Here is an 18,484-nt window from a genome sequence, read left to right on the forward strand (position 1 = left end):
TCTTTTTTTCTTTTTTTTTGTAACACCGCATACACGTGATGTTTCGAGTCAGACACTCTTCTTCAGACCATATGTGGTTGTTAGCATAAACCGCACACCTTGGGAATAGTACGCAGCTTACGCAGCGTTCTTGTTTATATTTTTGCACAGCACTTTTCAAATGTGCAAGCACACATTTTTCTGGCCAGATCTGATGAAACATTCACTTTTCTTTAGCCAGTCGCAGGTGAGCCTCTACTATTCAGCTATCAAATAATGAGTGAAGCTTAAACACTTTGAAAGCGCCACAGCGTGGCAAATTTGCATGATATAAGAGTACTTTTATAAACGTTAAAACCACTTCAATGAAGAACTAGAATTTAAATGACAAATGCTGTTATAAAACTGTAAAACCTAAAAAAAAACAACTAAAGAAATAGTGTGTGTTTGTATATATGTGTGTGTGGCAGAGAGGGGAGAGTCTTGTGCATCCCATCCAGCTCTAATTTGATATTGTTAAGTGATGCATTCCTTCTTTAATAAAAGCCAGAGGACGTTTTAACCACCACTTTGAAAGGAGTGTGTGTGTGTGTGTGTGTGTGTGTGTGTGGTTTCGAAGCGTCTTTAATAAAATCCCAGGCCGCTGCATGCGATCACATTGCCTCGCGTACAAACTTGAGTCTCAAAGTGAAGCTCCACAGAAGAGAAGGAGCAGATATTTCACCCCAGGACGGAGGTGAGGGAGCGGCCGATGATAAAAAAAATGCAAGATGTCGAAAGTTATTATTGTTGACAGGAAAAATCTGCTGCTAATTTGTATTTTTGAAATGGGAAATAAAGCACATACTTGTATTGAACACCTGATGTCGAGCCTACAAACTGTAAAAAACAACGAATAGTAACAGAAATAGTGATATAGATTCTAGCTGCTTTCAAGAAAAAGTCACACACATATATATATATATTAGCAGCAATATTTAAAGGCTGACAGAAAGCAGTTCATCTCCTGCTTGTTGACAGAAAATTTTAAGTGACACCCTCCAGCTGCACCTTGTAGAAATCAACTTTTATTTCTACCTGACTGCACGATAAGTTACGCAGCATAGTTATTCCTATTCACGAAGTCTGACTACCGCTTGAAGTATCCATTTGATGAATTTACAATGTGTCACATGTTTCAGCCAAAAGAAACAGATAAGATGGCGCTTTTAATGAGCACTGCCACTCAAACTAGATTCCCCATGAAAAACAAAATCCATTTAAAAATAACAAAAACAGAGAGACATAAATGTGAAACCAGCTCCATCTGATGACATATCATGCAAGAAAAGCAGCGGCGTTGCATCACAGTTAGTATGGGAAAGCTGTTATTTGTGTGAGTGTGTATGTGAATCCCCCATGAATTTTGTACAAGAGATAGATGTAGGCCAGGGATTGGGGTTGTGTACACAGAGGCTTAATGACAAGACCCTGGAGGAATGGCACATCAGTCAAGCGGACACACACACACACACACACACACACACACACACACACACACACACACACACACACACGCACACGTGCATGAACCGGCTGTGCATTACACAACCCGCACCCTCACTCTCCCATAATTTAGCATTTGGAAACACAACAAGAGGTGGGAAAGACGGGTCCGACCAAGTTCGCAGCCTCAGGCACTTTGTTACACTCAGGCTGCAGTTTGGCCTAAATGGGCTGGCATAGTTCTCAAAGCAGCAGCACAGTGTCCGAAAAGGGTGTGTGTGAGAAACCATATAGCCTGTGGTTCCATGATGCACTCCCAAAGTGCTTTTTTGTTGTTGTTTAGCTTGATGTGGGTTACTTTTTGAAAGGGGACACATAACAAAACAGCTGAGCGATATCAGCTGAGCTCAGCACGGTAACGCTTACATTTTGGTGGCGGGTTTGGACGCCACGTGGGCGACACATATCGAGGCTATGTGTTACATGAAAGTTGCTTTGAGCTGTGTGCTTAAATAAACTCACTATCACAGGGAAAGTGGCGTGACTGGCCATTTTGCGGGATGTTTGTCTCCCTCCTCTCCCAGGGACTGTGGTTGAATTTGGCCAGGCAGCCGCTGTTGGCATTCCACACTGACCCTCGAGTAGCGGGCCTGAGGTTCATGGGTAAACAGACGAACCGTTTGGTGGGCTCACTGTGTAATCTTGGAGCCGGTCTCACCCTCTCCCTGTGTGCCTCTCGCTCTCTCTCGCTCGCTCTCCCCTCCAAACTCCCACCTCCTGCTCGCCTCTCCTCTCAGCCAGCCATATCCTCAGTTGGCCTCTCTGTTAATTCAGACCTACCTGACAGTTCTGACTAAAACCTTCTGGGTTTACTATCAGTCCCGCTCGGCGACGGGCTTTGCTCTCTAAACACACACTGAAGACTAATCTGCAACAGATGGGAGACGATCTGGGGAGGAAGTAGTATAAAAGGATATACAGCATATTTGTATCCCTCTGAACCAAACGATAGGGTTTCAGCGAAGTTCCAAGCAAAGCCTGAGGAGGGTTGTAATGATGTGCACGGCAGCGGCTCCCAGGGGCTTAACAGCACATATTACTTGGAGATATAAGCTGTCCATCCCCGAACAGATGTCTGAAAAAGGCCCTGCAGGGAAGTCCTTCTCATAAGGAAACATGCAAACGCAGCCGTTCACACACTCTTACAGACGCATGTAAAGTATAATATATAATGTAATAAAAACATACACAAATGCACACAGGATACATACATGCCCAAACACTTAAGCAGGGCCCCACATGTTGGATTTCACGGTTGGCTGGTTCAAGATAATGAACGCCTTGCCCCCCAGTTTACTGTCTGGTTTTTGAGGTCATTTGTGCAAACACAAAAGACATTTATTTACCACTTCATTAATACAAGTGCCAATTTAAGCTCCTTTTCACAGGCACGAAACAAAACCACAGCGTCACAACCCAGATAGTCAAATCACTGTTTGTATGGGTTTTGCAAAGAGCATTTGGAAAACACCCAAGACTTTATCAGCTAACCTCTACGGGTTAATATCTGTTAAATTCTCCATCTCTTGAAGGTGAAATTGTCCGAGCTGAAAGATAAAGGCAGTTAGTGACCTGTTTAAAAAGGGTGTCATATATATGATCAAGTTATGCCTCTTATGAAAAAGACTTCCCTTTGAGGAGCAGGTCCTATCTAGAGCTGACTGGCATTGTTTGTGCAGAAGTAAATTTTAATTGAAACCTGCGAAAAAAAAGCATTATGTTTGGCCAGGAGGGGGCTGCAGAAATAAGATCTGGATGTGACATTTTGTACACATTCAGTAGATACAAAGAATTATTAGCTTTAATTATTCACTCTCCATGTATCTCTCATTTTGCATCCCCACCAACTCCTGATGGGAAAATATATCAAATTTAGCTCATTAGCTGCTAAACGATCCACTATGTTGTCCCGACATTGCTGTTTGGTGCTGTCCATGAAGCATACAGCGGATTTTTAGAGAATGGTAACATCTGCTGTGGTCTATGAGACTGATGAGTGAACCCAAACATCGAGGGTGGGCCTAAGAACATGAATAATGCTAAAAACTCTTTGTAGAGCTAAAATAATCTTCAGATTGGGGAGATATTTCTCTGTAAATTTGGCAATGAGATTGACCCCTTTCATGTTACACAGCAGCTTTACACACCATTTAATACTTAGAGCTGGACTCCTGTAAGTACTCCAGCGAATGTGCAGCTTTTGGTGAATTTGGTGAAAATCCTGTAATCTTTCCCGCCCACGCTGTTTATCACAACATGCCATTTCCGGACTCCGAGTGGCATCAGATTGGACGGAGCCATTTCCCCTCAGAATGAATTAAAGAGGCTGGTATTCCTTTGAGACGATGTGAGGCAACATGGAGATGCAGTGACAGATAGGGCAGGTCCCCAGAGACCCCTACAGAGACAGGCGACCACCCAACGCAGCGTTAACTGAGAGTTTCATCATCGGGATGACTCCCTGAAATTGTCCTACTTGCATTTTTTTTTTTTTTACAAAGCTTCACATGTCTTCTCTACTGCATCTGCTCCTGCTTACTGAAGCAGATTGTCAATAAATCGTTCATGGACTAGTTGGATTCACGAGAACTTTCCGTATCACCTAAGGCTTTAGAGGCGAAATGTTCAAATAATACAGAGGTGAGCGAGAAAGAGGAAAGACGGATGAAAATGCAGTAAAAGGAAGGAGAAGAACAGACTGTCCTCGATGTCGAGTTGAGATATTCAGTCCAGGAGCTCGTCTCAGCCTCAGGAACACAATGTCTAATACGTGACACCAATTTAAGGAGGGGAGGCAGAAGCTAACTCATGTTTCCTGATGCACACAAACACAGATCTCAGAATCACAAATAAAAATGTTTTTCCTATATACTGATTTTGGAAAACATTATGATTATGTTGTTTTTATAAATTCCATTTTTTTTCAAGCACAAAAAGAGTAGGTGTTGCTGCACGTTCACTTGGCTAACAAAGTCACTTTTGTATGTTGCAATAAACACCCAAAAGTGTCATCTTTTTAACAACAACAGATTATTTCTGCCACTGTGACAAAGCCCTTCTGCCAAATTTTCTGTGGATTTCGAAAGGTTTGTCCTTCGGCTGAAGTGAAAACCTCAAACCATCATACATCAAACTGTGAAAGAAGATCACCAAAATTGGAGCTCTGAGGTTTTCACATCACACAGCAGCAATACTGTCTGACTGATGTAACTCCCAACAACCCAGTATCTGTTATGGAGACTTTTTTATGTGTGTTTTCTCAATCAAAAACAGAACGAAAAGCTATCATTTGTCTCCTGCCTCAGGGTGGTCATTTGACTGGGAATAATTACGTGGTTGTTGCAGAGCGATCTTGTCTCCCTATATGTGACTCTGCTTCTATCTATACTGTTTACTTGAGCTTTAAAGCCTTTTAATTATTATCATCTAATAATCATCATCTTTAATGTCTCCTAAACTACTGCGACTGGCGACTGGCACTGTCTGGGCAGGTGTGTGTGTGTGTGTGTGTGTGTGTGTGTGTGTGTGTGTGTGTGTGTGTGTGTGTGTGTGTGTGTGTGTGTGTGTGTGTGTGTGTCAGTGGCTTTAATCATCATCAAATAGAGCTGTGTGTATAGGTAATTAAGTTGGTGCCAAATCGACTCTCACTCGCAGGCACGAGGTGGGAACTCTCAACAACGCTGCAGCTTTGCATCGCTTATCAAGCGCTGCGGGCAACTTTATTTCAGCGGGGCTGCAAGTTTTGACAGAGTTGAGTGCAACTCCCTCTCGGAGTCCATTACTTAGTGTCTGATATTCTTCTAAGCCCTGGATTACTTTTCTTCCCCACAAGCTGACCATAATACCAGGCTTGTGGAGCCAATGTGGCCTGCAGGGTTTGGTCTGAAACCACTCAATGAGCAAAAGGCTCACGATTAGTGTTTGTGGATCAAGGACTACCGTTCCAGTCCCCACACACACACATGGGATGACCAGACCAAAACAGATGCCTGATGGGCATTTCCATCACATGGAGTGAAAAAGAAAGAAAAAAGGAATAGTAATTGATCTCTTGGTCAGCCATTTAGTCTGTAAAATGTTGGGAGATGGTAAAAAGATAGTGTCTCACAACCCTTTATGGCAACCCCAGTGTTCTTCTTTTATCTGATCTACTCAACAACAACAAAAATCAATATATAACAATACCAATATGATAAATGACCTTCAAGTTTTTAAGCACTTTGCCTGCAACTTCCCGAAGCACAAGTGCTAACACTGCTGGTAACTGTTAAAACTGGGTGGTTCCCATGTAAAATTCATATTATTATCATCTTATATTCTTCCAAGAAAAGTCTGTTCTTCATTGAACACTGGTCTGTTTCTCCAGTTCAGTAATTGGCCTCTCACTGTTTGGCCCCTGACACACAACTACAGCGGATAGTAGCTTGGCAAGCATGTGTGTGTGTGTGTGTGTACTGTATATTTGTGTGTGTTGTGTGTGTGTGAGAGGGTGTGTTTTCTGAGGTTTGGAATGATTTGCACAACCCCACACTTGATTTATTCTAGTATGACAGAACAAACTTGCCTGTGTGTACACATGTTGGTCTGAGGTATTAGGCTGACTGAGGCGTACAGGCAGAACAGTGTTGACTTACTAATAGATGGAGGGATTTTTTTTCTTGCAGACACACACACAAACACACACACACACACACCCTTCACATTTGTGCTTGTGTTTCTTATTAGTTACATTTATTTAATCTCATGCCAAACTGCGCTCCAAGTCAAACATCGGGACACAGGAAGTGTGTGAATGCTGCACGACCCCCCTGAAGCCAGCAGCAAACCACCCTCGAGGTAAACGCCATTACTCTGTGTAAATGTGAGGACATGCTCCACTGTCCATTTAATAAGTAGCAGAATTCTTCTATTTCAAACACCCAAAAATTTAAACGCAGCACATCTTGAGCTCTTCAAACAGCTTTACTGCTGTGATCAGATGAGGTGTTTTAGCCGAGGAGCCAATGGCTCTAAATCCAGAACACCCTCGGTCGCTGAGCAAAAAGGTTTTCCAGGAAAGTGTCCAACAATATCAAAACAATCTCCAGGCTGGATTTCCTCTCTGGCACTCAAACCCCACTGGAGATTGAGAATCTGGGTTGCATATGAGAAAAATGAAGCACTGCAGGATGAAGTTTCGTGCTTCTAATGGAGAGACGCTGTTTGAAAAATGAATCTGTCAATTTAGAAATTTGTCCACAAACAAAAAGTCAGCACAGCATTCATGAAAGCGATGAAACAAAGAGTCAAGAATGTACTCATGATCTATTTACTTCTCCTGTTCAAGCTAGACCCATCGTTGTATGACATCCAGTCATTCTATCGTTTGTTGAAACTTGAAGTCATCTCTTTCAAATCCGCTTCATATCCTCTTCAGCTGGAACATTTTCCTCCCTTTGTCACTGGACATGTTTAATCAAAATCAACCTTTTTGTTCATTAAGTTAGCAAAGACCCTTTATCAATCCTCACCATTAAAGGACCAGTGTGTCAGATTTAGGGGCATCTGTTGGCATTTGCAATTCGCAATCTGACCGCTAGATGCAACTAAATCCTGCAAACGGCTCCATTAGGAACGTAAAGGCCTCTAATTATCTTAATTTTGTGAAAATATTCGTATTAGCTTTCTCGTCGAGATAAGACTAACTCTTGTGTCTGTATTGGTGAAAATGAAGCCTAGCTGAGCTTAGTACAACAATCAGAAACGGGGGGAATCAGTGAGCCTGGTTCTGTCCAAAGCTGACAAAATTAGTTGAAAACAAGTTGTGTCTCATTTAAATTGTTGAAAAAAGTGGAAAAATGACAATTCTTGGTTTAATGGTTTGTTATGTTTCACACACATTTCTTTGCTGGGTCCCTGCCAAAGGCAGCGGTCGTAGTGACAGCTAGACTACACACTTGTTTAGATCAAATGAACACATTATGGGATATTAGGGAGCTTTGTAACTGTTGAACAGAGCCTGGATAGCTGTTTCTAGTATTTAAGCCAAGATAACCAGCTGCTGCATATTTAAAAGAGTAATGATGAAAAGTGTTTTCCAAAAAACTAGGTCTATTAATTGAAACATACTTGATGATCCACAGTGATGTGTGTGTGTGTGTGTGTGTGTGTGTGTGTGTGTGTGTGTGTGTGTGTGTGTGTGTGTGTGTGTGTGTGTGTGTGTGTGAGTAGACAAAAGAACCTGTTAAGCATTTAATAGAAGCAATCAGTGTTGCATCCCAAAGCAGGCAGTAGTCAAACCAAGCATGCAGATCATTTCAGCTACTGCCTGACTTGACTCTACCATGTGGTCCAAATGGCTGACCAATTAACAGCAGCTTAACTCCTGAGTCCAAACACCTATCTCTCTCTATCTCACACACACACACACACATGCATGAACACATAAGTGGGGACAGACATGCAGACGCACAGAAAAACACACAAGCATACAACGTAATGGACACCCAGCACTTAAAACCCAGTACCACACACAGACAAGGACACACACACACACACACACACACACACACACACACACACACACACACACACACACACACACACACACACACACACACACACACACACACACACACACATACTCATTAACAAAGGCTTAGCATTGCAGAGTGTATACCCCCAGCAAAGTGTAGCATAGTGTGGCTGACTGGCCTCCCACAGAGGGGGAATACACCTCAGTCACCTGATCCTCGGCTGCTCTGATCCTGGATCAACAAGGCCGTTTACAGGCAGCCTTTATGGGACTGAGAGCACTGATGGAGAAAGTAAGCTTCAAAATAACAAACTAAAGACTTTAAACAAGCAGATAAATGTAAATTCATTTGCAAAAATTAAATGCAAAAATATAACATGCAGAAATAATGGAACATCCAAAAGCTCTCAATGCAGCATCATTACAAATCTCTCCCACCACTAGGTGCCACCACTGGCTTCATTACAGATCACACAGCACTGAAAGTCCACCTTAACACGTCACTATAAGACCCATATTCAGAGTTTAAGCATTTTATTTTCTGCTCCTTAACTACATTTCATGTAATTAAAGTTAAAATTAAAAATTACAGTCAGAATTTAATTTTAATGAAAGAGTATTTATTTCTCCAAAGATTTTACATTTATCTAAAAAAAAAAAATTCGATTTAAGTCTAAAGTGTGATTGAATATTTTTTAAAAATGCTTCACTTCAGTCAATTGTTCTGTGTGGTGGAACTGATGTGGCTACACGTTGTCATGTTTCTATGGATTTTGGGGCTCTGGTCTCTAAACGCAGTTGTGACTCTGAGGAGTTCAAGAGACATGGACGGAACTCGTAAAGAGAGGAAAAAGAGCAGACAGACCGGGAGAGAAAGCGAGAGAGCCCACCTGAGTGACAAGCAACAGCTGAGTCCACACATCTGGAAACCAAAACGCACCCCTCCATTAAATGTGTCTTTACGCACACACACGTTTTAAGTTAAAATCCCCCTCGACTCAGCCAAAGAGTCACTTTTTCTCTCTCTTCTCCTTCAGGGAAAATATATCACAGAGCCTCAGCTAACTCTTTTCTTCTTGTTTTTGGTGTGTCTGGCCATGAAGTTATGGAGAGACAAATCATTTCCTTCTCTTGATCTTCTTGATGCATGATGATTTCCAAAATATGAAAGCAAACATGAGGCTTCACTGAGCACTTTTTCATGATCTATTAAAAACCTCATGCACCAAAGTTTGCAACTCTTAAAAACTATTAATATTGCTCTTTTACTTTAATAATAATTATCTTATCATATGAGTCAAATAACTTACCTCTAAGACGAAACTACTCGGTCAAGGGGCGCCTTCAATATTCCCTTTATCAAGATATAATCACGACTGAGGAGGCATCCGGGCCGACTGCAAACGACAAACACAACTCGGAGTCCTGAATCAGCTCAGTGATGGAGTCTTTGGGTGCATGATCTTGGTAAGAGAGAAAGAGAGATAGATAGAGAGAGAGAGAGAGAGAGAGAGAGAGAGGGAGAGAGAGTGAGAGAGAGTGAAGGACGCTCACCAGGGCTGAGCGCTGCGCAGCTCTGGCACCACGTTAAAGCGGCCAGAAATGACATTAACGCTGCACTGCGCCTATTGGCTTAAACGTAGAGCGCCCCCTCCTCCTCCACACACACACACACACACACACACACACACACACACACACACACACACACACACACACACACACACACACACACACACACACACACACACACACACACACACACACACTCGCCTCACCCTCCTTCTTACTTGCAGGCAGAAAGCATACTTTATCCAAGGCATGAGTTTATATTTTTTGGAAGTATAAGTGCATGTATATGGTCTATATTTCGAAAAACAAGGTTCCTATTTTGAATGTGGGAGTTGACAATACCAAAGTATGAGAAGATCAGTGTCGGTGATATGGCCCTAAAAAAATACCACGGTAAAAATATATAGCACACTTGTCACATACACTCATTAGTGCAATACAGCAGCAATTGTGTCATAAAATGTCCTTGGGTTTTCTTCTTCTTCATAAATTATGCACAAAGACTTTTACAAGGGATTTTTGATTGGGTGGACAAAATCCGAAAGACTCCCACATTGACCATTACATTTATGGCCATTGATTTATGAAGGCGGTGAAGGTTTCCCTTCCTGCCTGTGGCATGTATGACATACTTTATGCTCCATGCATACACCACACTCTAGCCCCCTGAAACACACATCATAGCGAACCGTCAGGTTTGAGTTTGTCATGTTCTGAATGGTATGTTATTCAATAGGCTATTAATCAATATTCAAGAACACCTGCTGCTTTATGGAAAGTGAATGACAAAAGATGCCTGCCTTAACAGCAACTGATGTTTACACCCCAAATGTATAACATCAGTGGTCAATTCATGTGGTTTTGCGCAGGTGGAGATGCACAATACTAAAGCAAGGTAGCTGTAAATGTCCTACATATCCTTCCCTGCACACATTGAGGTTATAAAATGGTTCCACTGTCCCTGTTGAAAAAGGTTAACTTTTCCATCAGTGCCTATGGCAGTAATTTAATGTTTTACTCTGGGACCCAGTTTTATTTTCAAAGCTTAAAACTTGTTCTGTCACATTCCCATCTTTTAACATCACTGAAGCTGCTCACTTGTGGAACATACAGACAGTGCAGGATAAAACCATGGGGAACAAATTGAAGTTTCTGCAAGCATGTTTGTCAAAACCATAGACTGTACATAAAAATGGACATCGTCTCCAGGTCTGAAAAGTGAAGTCAGTGTGGAAGTGTCTTAAAGTGCAATACCACTGAGGCTCTGGCTCCAAAAACCCTCTAGCTCAAAATACTTATTAAATGAAAAGTCAATAATATTTTTCTACAAGTCATTATAGAGCCAAATGGTACTTCTGAAAAATAGGGCCATAAATAATTAGATATTTAGCCTCAAAGAGAAGTATGTTAGGAGGCCTTCCTCATCTGATTGACATGCCTGGGGTTGCCTACATTGGCGGGTGGGGCATAATGTCCTCCTATTGTCAGTCAGTTCCCCTCCTCGCTCTTCCCCAGCTTGTCCCTCCTGGCTCCATCAAACCAAGGTGGCGACGGACAAAATGCCAGACATGAGACTTCAAAACAGCAGTTAACAAACCGATGGGTGATGTCACGGTACCGAGTTCAAGATAATATGACAGTCTACCTTGCTCTCAGCTTGACTTTTTTTTTGTTGCTTATGTCCAGTTTTGTTAAAGGCTTATAAAAATGTGATTGTTTTTGAGAAGCAGTTGGCATTAGTCTTTCCAAAAGATGAGCATTGGTTAACTTGACCTTGAACTTGATGTAGCATGTGACTAGATACTGTCCCTAAAACGTAATCAATTGTGTTGTCATGAAAAGTTTTGACCATGACAATGGGGCACACCGATCAGAAGCAGGTTGAGGTTTAAAAAGCAGCAGATCCTGATTTGTGGAGCTGAACGTGGAGTCAGGGGAGGGAGGATCGCTGGACCCCTGGCAGCGGGACAGGCAGAGCAGGTCAAACAGTATGGCTTATTGTCCCTGCCAGCCGGTGGGGCAGCCCACACAGCGAGGGACCCACGGACGCCCTCGTTCACCCTGCTGGCTGCTGCTCTAACATTCTGACAGCTTGATTTAAAACTTACTTTTCATAATTCAGATTTAACATTGAATATAGCTATTGAAAAAAAAAAAAACTTTTTAAATATTTTTGCTTGTTTTACTCTAAATTCACCTGTAGTGTGTCACATCGTTCACACATATGATTGCAGCTACACCTACACCTACACACCTACACATGCAGCTCCTGAACTTCTTATGGAGAAATCGGATCATCTTCTGTGTCCTGATTGCTCTCTTTCCAACTGTTCTCCTCTTCTCAATGCAGAATAGAGCCGGCCTCTGTGCTTTGCATCAGCTCTTTGTGCTCCCACACAGACATCTGTAACATTAAGCCTATTTACAGCAGACAGAGAGACAGGCAGCAGGGTATAAAAGGTAAGCCTATAGGCCTACACATGCGGCCAGAGAGGAAGAGAGGATCAGTGCAGTGTGGAGAGCACAAAAGGGGCCTCCGGGGTCAGTAAATCCTGCCCCTGTCACCTTCTGGTGCGTGGAAACACAGCATGGTTGATGAAAGTGTCAGAGCCCAGCGCAGCACGTTGTACATCTCTGATCCTGTCTTTTCTCTCGCTCCATTCTTCTCCTCTTCTCTTTTCTTTATGGAGCAGTGCTTTGAAAACAATCCAGATTGATATGGGGCTGCGCACTGTGTGATGGCAGCTTGGATGTCATGAGTAATGAATGGCAAACTGCTGCATGGAGAGGTTATCTTCCAATCAGCAGATCTGGTTTTCAGTGACAGTAAAAGGCGTCTTATCTGAACTACACCGGGCTCATCTGTCATGCAGCGGCCTGCATAGTCATCCCAGATATTTGCCGTATTAGTGGGATTGGGAAAATATTATGATTTTTTTTTTTTTTTGCTCCACTGCTCACGTTTGTTGATGAATTTGAATGGAGGAACGTGAAGTGGGTTCGCTATTACATCCGACTGCAGCCCAAATAAAACAAAAAAATGGGACGTGGGATTTCACGGCTGGTCTGAAAAGTGATATCCGGTCATTAAAAACACTGGAAAACCACACACCATGTCGTTAACGTGACTAATACGTTTTTGCATGTTAGTGACATTTAACCCTGTGAAACTATGTCAGAAAGATGAGGTAGCTCATGGCTGGGTTTGGACCAGCAGGGAAACCTTCAAATACCCACAAGCCCTGATGTAAATCCAGATATTTGCTCTAAAAGGTTTGAATATTAGCTCAATTTTAACTAGCTGCTGAGATAGTATGGGATCATTTATCAATATTCACGAAAACTTGTTTCCTTTCTTGGTTATTGTGAAACCACTGGCCCCTTTTCTCTGTGACCCTGTATAACCCAGCTCCAAAACCTCCAGCCAGCCCCCTTTGTGAGAAAGAGGTAAATGGTTCCAGATTTGGCCTAAAGGAAAACTGTCAATCAAGCTGTGGGAATCTGTGCTGCATTTTCTTGTAATGCCCCGGCCGTCCCCAAAACATCATCTGGTGGGGCCGGTGAGCAGGAATGTCATCTGAATCATCTTCTCCGTTCGATGACAAAAAAATACCCCAGAGCAGAGCTTTTTTTTTTTTTTACTCTCTGCCGCAAAAGAATAGTTTTTAATAAATGTACACAACAGACTTCACAATGGCCACATGCATGTTTGGTCACTCACTGTCTTTCATATCTACCTGCAGTCTACGTTGTCTTTCTCCCCTGTTATTTGTCTATCTGCCCGTGTCATCTCTGTCATTACCACAGGCAGAATTTTTTTTTTTGAGGGTGGGGGGGTGCACTGTTATCACAGTGCTGTCATCAGCTGCCTCAGTTCACTCAAGTCGGGGAAATATTTGGTTACAGAAAGGAACTACAGCACTTGCACGACTCCGTCATCCAATAACAAAATACGTTGTGTAGGTACGGGTGGAAATGTTTCTGTTTGGAAAAACGTTTTTGGGGGGGGAGGAAGAAAGGAATTTTGCATTTTCAGCCTTCACTCCTAATTTTGAATAAATGTAGCAAATCTTGTTTTGTCACCATTTAAACCTGCAGTGAGGAATTTTTGTCGCGCTAAAACAGAGGTTAGCTGGCTCAGTCTTAGGTACCCATGCTGTGCCCACAGAGCATGTCCAGTTCACAATCATATGGCCAGCTTCTCATCAGACAAACTTTATCGTTAAACCAAAAAAAAAAAAGGCATGGTGTTACTTTAGGCAGACACCTGAAGTTGGGCTTGTGTTGGTAGTGTGCTCTAAAATGATTGGTTTATTCACATCTGTGTAGCAAGTAAAATCCAATCACATTCATTCAGCCAACGCCGCTCCGACAATCACGCTAACTCTAATGCCTCGCCCCTGTCTCCATGTTCAACACAACTGATTTTAAGGAGCAATACGTAACTGAAAATGACAAGTGGACCTTCAGCGGTGAGATGTGGTCTGACACGAGAGAAGTTTAGCCAACTAATTCAACTAATTCAGGTATTTTTATGAGAGGAAAGGCTCCGAGTGAATGAAGTGGAACACGACTTTTCCTCATTTCTGGAATTCCTGCCACCTCTGAGGGGTAATTGTTGAATGAAGTAAATCAACAGTCGGTGCCCCCCTACAGGGACACATACAGATACACACAGTTTCCTGAACCACTAGTGTGTGTGGTGTGTGTGTGTGTGTGTGTTTAATACAGGTGTGTGACAGCGAGTGAGTGCACTGGTTAAATGTTAATCTCATTAAGTGGATGTGTTGTTCATTGCTCAGGGCACATCTAGTCCCTCCACACACACACACACACACACACACACACACACACACACACACACACACACACACACACACACACACACACACACACACACACACACACACACACAGTCCTAATTAGGCTAGGAGCACACATCACATCCGGCATGCTACCTCCAACCTGTGCAGGACCTCCAGCAGTTAAGCTACCATAGCTGGCATACCTTAGCACTTTGTCAGGCACTTGAATCCCAGAGAGTCTGACTGTTTGACTCTCGAGTCTGTGACCATATTAGGTCGGGTGGCCGTTAGGCTCAAGTCGAGTGGATGGAAGTCACCTCATCACTGCCTGCGGCTTCCTGCAGCGTCCCCTCTCCTGAACACAATGACTGGACATGACACACATTGCCTGGCCAAGAGACCCACGCTTGACTTGCGTAAAGCATTTAATGCCAACTCTTGAGAAAGGTCGGGAATGAAGCGCAAATGTCAAATATGTCTGTGTCAAAGTCTACAGCATTTTACTTTAAGTAAGTGTGTTTGCTTTTAAACCTCCGTTGGTTTTTGGGAAAATCACCCGGTGCAAAATAAAACAAACTGGTAGATAATATTATTATTGATTAGCTAAAATGTCCTGGCTTGTCTCCACCCAACTATAACTCGCAGCTTGAGTCTTTGATGCAATTATACTTTGGAAACCCTGTTCACTTTGAGGTTCGCTCAGCCACTGGGGAAGGTGGTTCTGGGTTATGTTCTGATCAGAGGGATCCAGAGATCTCGGATACAGACTTAGTCACCTTTGCTCATCACGAGCAACTTGCTGCACCTGTGATGTTCTGTTCTCCCTCATCTGGTGGTAATTGGCCCGATTGGGAGGTTATAGTTGTGTGTGTGCGTGCGTGCGTGTGCGTGTGTGTGTGTCTCTCTCTTCGTCTCCCCATCTCCCCGTCTCCGTCTCCCCGTCTTCATCCAGAGGGTCAACACCTTCAGTTGGCTCGCTGGTTTGCTGTGTTTTGTGGGGGAGGGCGGACTGTGTTTGTGAAGTGTGAAAGTTTGTTTTTATTACAAACAGTGTGGAAAGTTGCTACCTGCAGCCAGCCTCAAATTTATATTTTGTTGCTCTTCCCAATGACTCAATAACTTTGTTTGTTTGGGTTCGATTGTATTGTTTTTCTATCATTTTGGTAGTGAGTGTGGGCCAGCTCCTTTCCACTTCCCAAAAGGACCCTAGTTTATTGTTTTGTTGCTTTGCAAACATGCAGTGCTTCTTGTAAGTTTCCCACATAGCGACCCGTGTTCACCGGGTTTTGTATTTTTTGGGGGGAAACGTAAAAGCTTTTTGACCAAAACTTAAAGTTCAATAGCAGGGATCCAATTTTTCCATCAGAGCCGTCAGTCCCAGAATAATCCAAATTCCTGCCCACTGCATCGACTGGTTTCCATTACATCTCAGAATCTAGACCCTTACCTTGACAGTTAGGGGAATGCTAATAGAGTTAACTCTTAAATTAATGCTTGTGTTGCAGAGTGAGGCAATGTAACACCTGACTGAATCTCTGAAGTGGAGCTTACCCCTCAGCTGTACTGTCAGACAATGAAATACCACTGGTCGTTCTGCAACTCAAGATTCAAGATCTCCATGGCCGGCCATCGGGGCACCAATTTCCAGTTAATGAGGTTTACCTTCATCAGCAGTGTCAGTAAACTCAAGACCAAGCAGATATACTAAGAGTGAAGACACAATGTCTAAATCCAAATAGGTGGACTTAGCTTTGAACATGAGTTCCAGAAATTACACTTATTATTAGACTAAGTTCCAAAAGTGTTAACTTTATTACACCAGAGATGCAAACAATTACACATGGAATCAACACTTGGCTACCCATTATTAATAGCATCAACTATTTCAGATTACACCATGGAGACATCATCATCCAAACGGCTTTGTCAGCGTTGTCGTCACTGTCCCAATACCATTACTGCATTTGTGTTGCCTGGATCAGGTCTGTGACCATAAATAGGATGATCTAACTGCTCCATCTAGTCTCCAGTCTTTGGATCTTAAAGTGATTACTTCACTCTTTGAGTTAATACTAAACCTCTCCTATACGACATTGTCTAATCTTTAAGCCTTCGGTGGCCTAAAGACCACCGTACACGATCACCTACCCAGAGCAAGAAAACAGACTGGGGAACTTTTAATGGGAGTAACATTGTGTGTATTTTAAAGCTGAAAGCCGTAAATGTCAAACTGCTGGGTTGAGTTGATGATCCTCCTTATTGGTTTTATGAGTGAAAATGCCATTAAACAACTCCATAATTTCAAGGTGATTTATGCTATTTACCCAAATAACAACAATAGATTTATACAGCTTTGTCTAGAAACTTCAGAACACCTGAGAGAAAAGCAGTAGTTTATTCTAAGGCATGCACGAGTTTCTGTCTCGTTTAATGGTGCTTGAAAGTTTGTAATACCTTTAAAATTTTCTATACTTCTCCATAAATATATAACTTTAAGTAGATTAATGATATTTAAGCACAGGGCTATACACACATATGTGCACACCTTGCAGATTGAATGACAAGAGGGGGCCTCACTGGTATGTCTCGGTCTAATAAAGGAAGTACTGTAGCCTATCAAGTGAGCATGATACAACCTCAGCAGTCTTTAACATTCATCAGCTGCACATGCTCACCAGAGGTTGGATTTTATGCCTGTTATGTGTGCACCAACAAAAGCTTTTACCTCCATGTGCACCTTATGTGAATGTTTCTGAAACTATTCCAAGTAGTGAGCCAGCCTGCCTCCTCTTCCTCCTCCCCCTCCTCAAGGCTCCGGCCTTAGGGAGGAAGTGTGTGACAGCACGTAGCTCCTGGGCCATACTGAGGAATTTCGCGCACACACACACACACACACACACACACACACACACACACACACACACACACACACACACACACACACACACACACACACACACACACACACACACACACACACACACACACACACACACACACACACACACACACACGCACGCAAAATCCAAGGGATATGTCAGCCAAGGGCAAGACTGTAGATCAGGAGGAGGGTGAAAGCAAGGAAGAGGAGGAAGGGGGATCACGGAGAGGAAAGGAGAGGAGAAAAGAGACCTCGGGTTGCTCTCTCGACTTGGGAGGCCAAGGAGAACAAATGTCTTTGACAGTCCAGAAATTAATTTTCCTGTCGTTGTTACAAGTGCAGCCAAATACGTGAAACACTCCCTCCAGTCCCCAGACCACAGCACGTCAGAGAGAGATAAAATATTTGGAAAATACTTCATTCGAAAACTCTTTGAAGAAACTGAGGTGTCCCAGGGGACTCGGTGTCTTTCACATGTGGATGAAGTTTTTCAAAACCAAACAATTTGATATCCACTCTGTAACAGTAATATCACCATGTCCGATAAAGACGTACAAGGGGAACTGCCTTGATGAGTCTCGGAACTTTTTTAAATGCTCAATTTATATGCAATCAACAAGTTTGTCTCTTAAACTGCCTATAAATCCCACCATCAGGGACTCCAACAAAGCCACAAGTCGAGGCCCCCCACTATTCAATTGCCCGCCAGTCTGTTGCCAACTCTCTTTGCTCAAACTACTCCAGCTGGCCCTTCATCGAACTGTATTCACATTTAAGTTTCTTTAACCTTTCCCTGCACTGTTGGAGTGTCCTGCGGTAGCTGTGTGTGGCCAACAGTTAACAGACTTCTTGGTCGATCTTCTCGTTGCGCGTTGCTCCATCCAGCTGGATCCTTTTGTTGGCAACCAAACATGTATGCACCTCCTCATTTGGCCACGGTGAATTTTGCAGGGTGCCATTTTGTCGAGTCGTCCGGTGAATTAAAAAAAATAACTTGGCCATTACACGAAAGAGGTTCCATGTGGCGTAATGATGACGCAGTGATGCAAGGGATGAATCTCTGACTAATCAGTGGTCTGCAGTTTAAACATCGCCTTTTTTATTATTGACTCAGCTCGCTTGGAACCTAAAGGTGAAAACTTACAAAGTACCAGGAACTATCCACAACTTTTTCCCAATGGAAAGCAA

General features: G+C 42.8%; 1 protein-coding gene across 1 annotated transcript in view; it reads right to left on the reverse strand.

Annotated features, from left to right (window-relative positions):
* Positions 1–9,602, reverse strand: part of LOC138627105 (prickle-like protein 1) — a 28,964-nt gene extending 19,362 nt beyond the window's left edge. The window contains exon 1 of the mRNA XM_069709204.1: positions 9,349–9,602. The gene's annotated coding sequence lies outside the window, so the exon portion shown is untranslated. The remainder of the gene's footprint in view (positions 1–9,348) is intronic.
* Between the last annotated feature and the right edge of the window lie 8,882 nt (positions 9,603–18,484).

The sequence above is a fragment of the Brachyistius frenatus genome, unplaced genomic scaffold (assembly GCF_029030835.1).
Source record: "Brachyistius frenatus isolate BFR_SWC_R1_liver_20210118 unplaced genomic scaffold, ASM2903083v1 Contig_81, whole genome shotgun sequence".
Taxonomy (NCBI): Eukaryota; Metazoa; Chordata; class Actinopteri; family Embiotocidae; genus Brachyistius; species Brachyistius frenatus.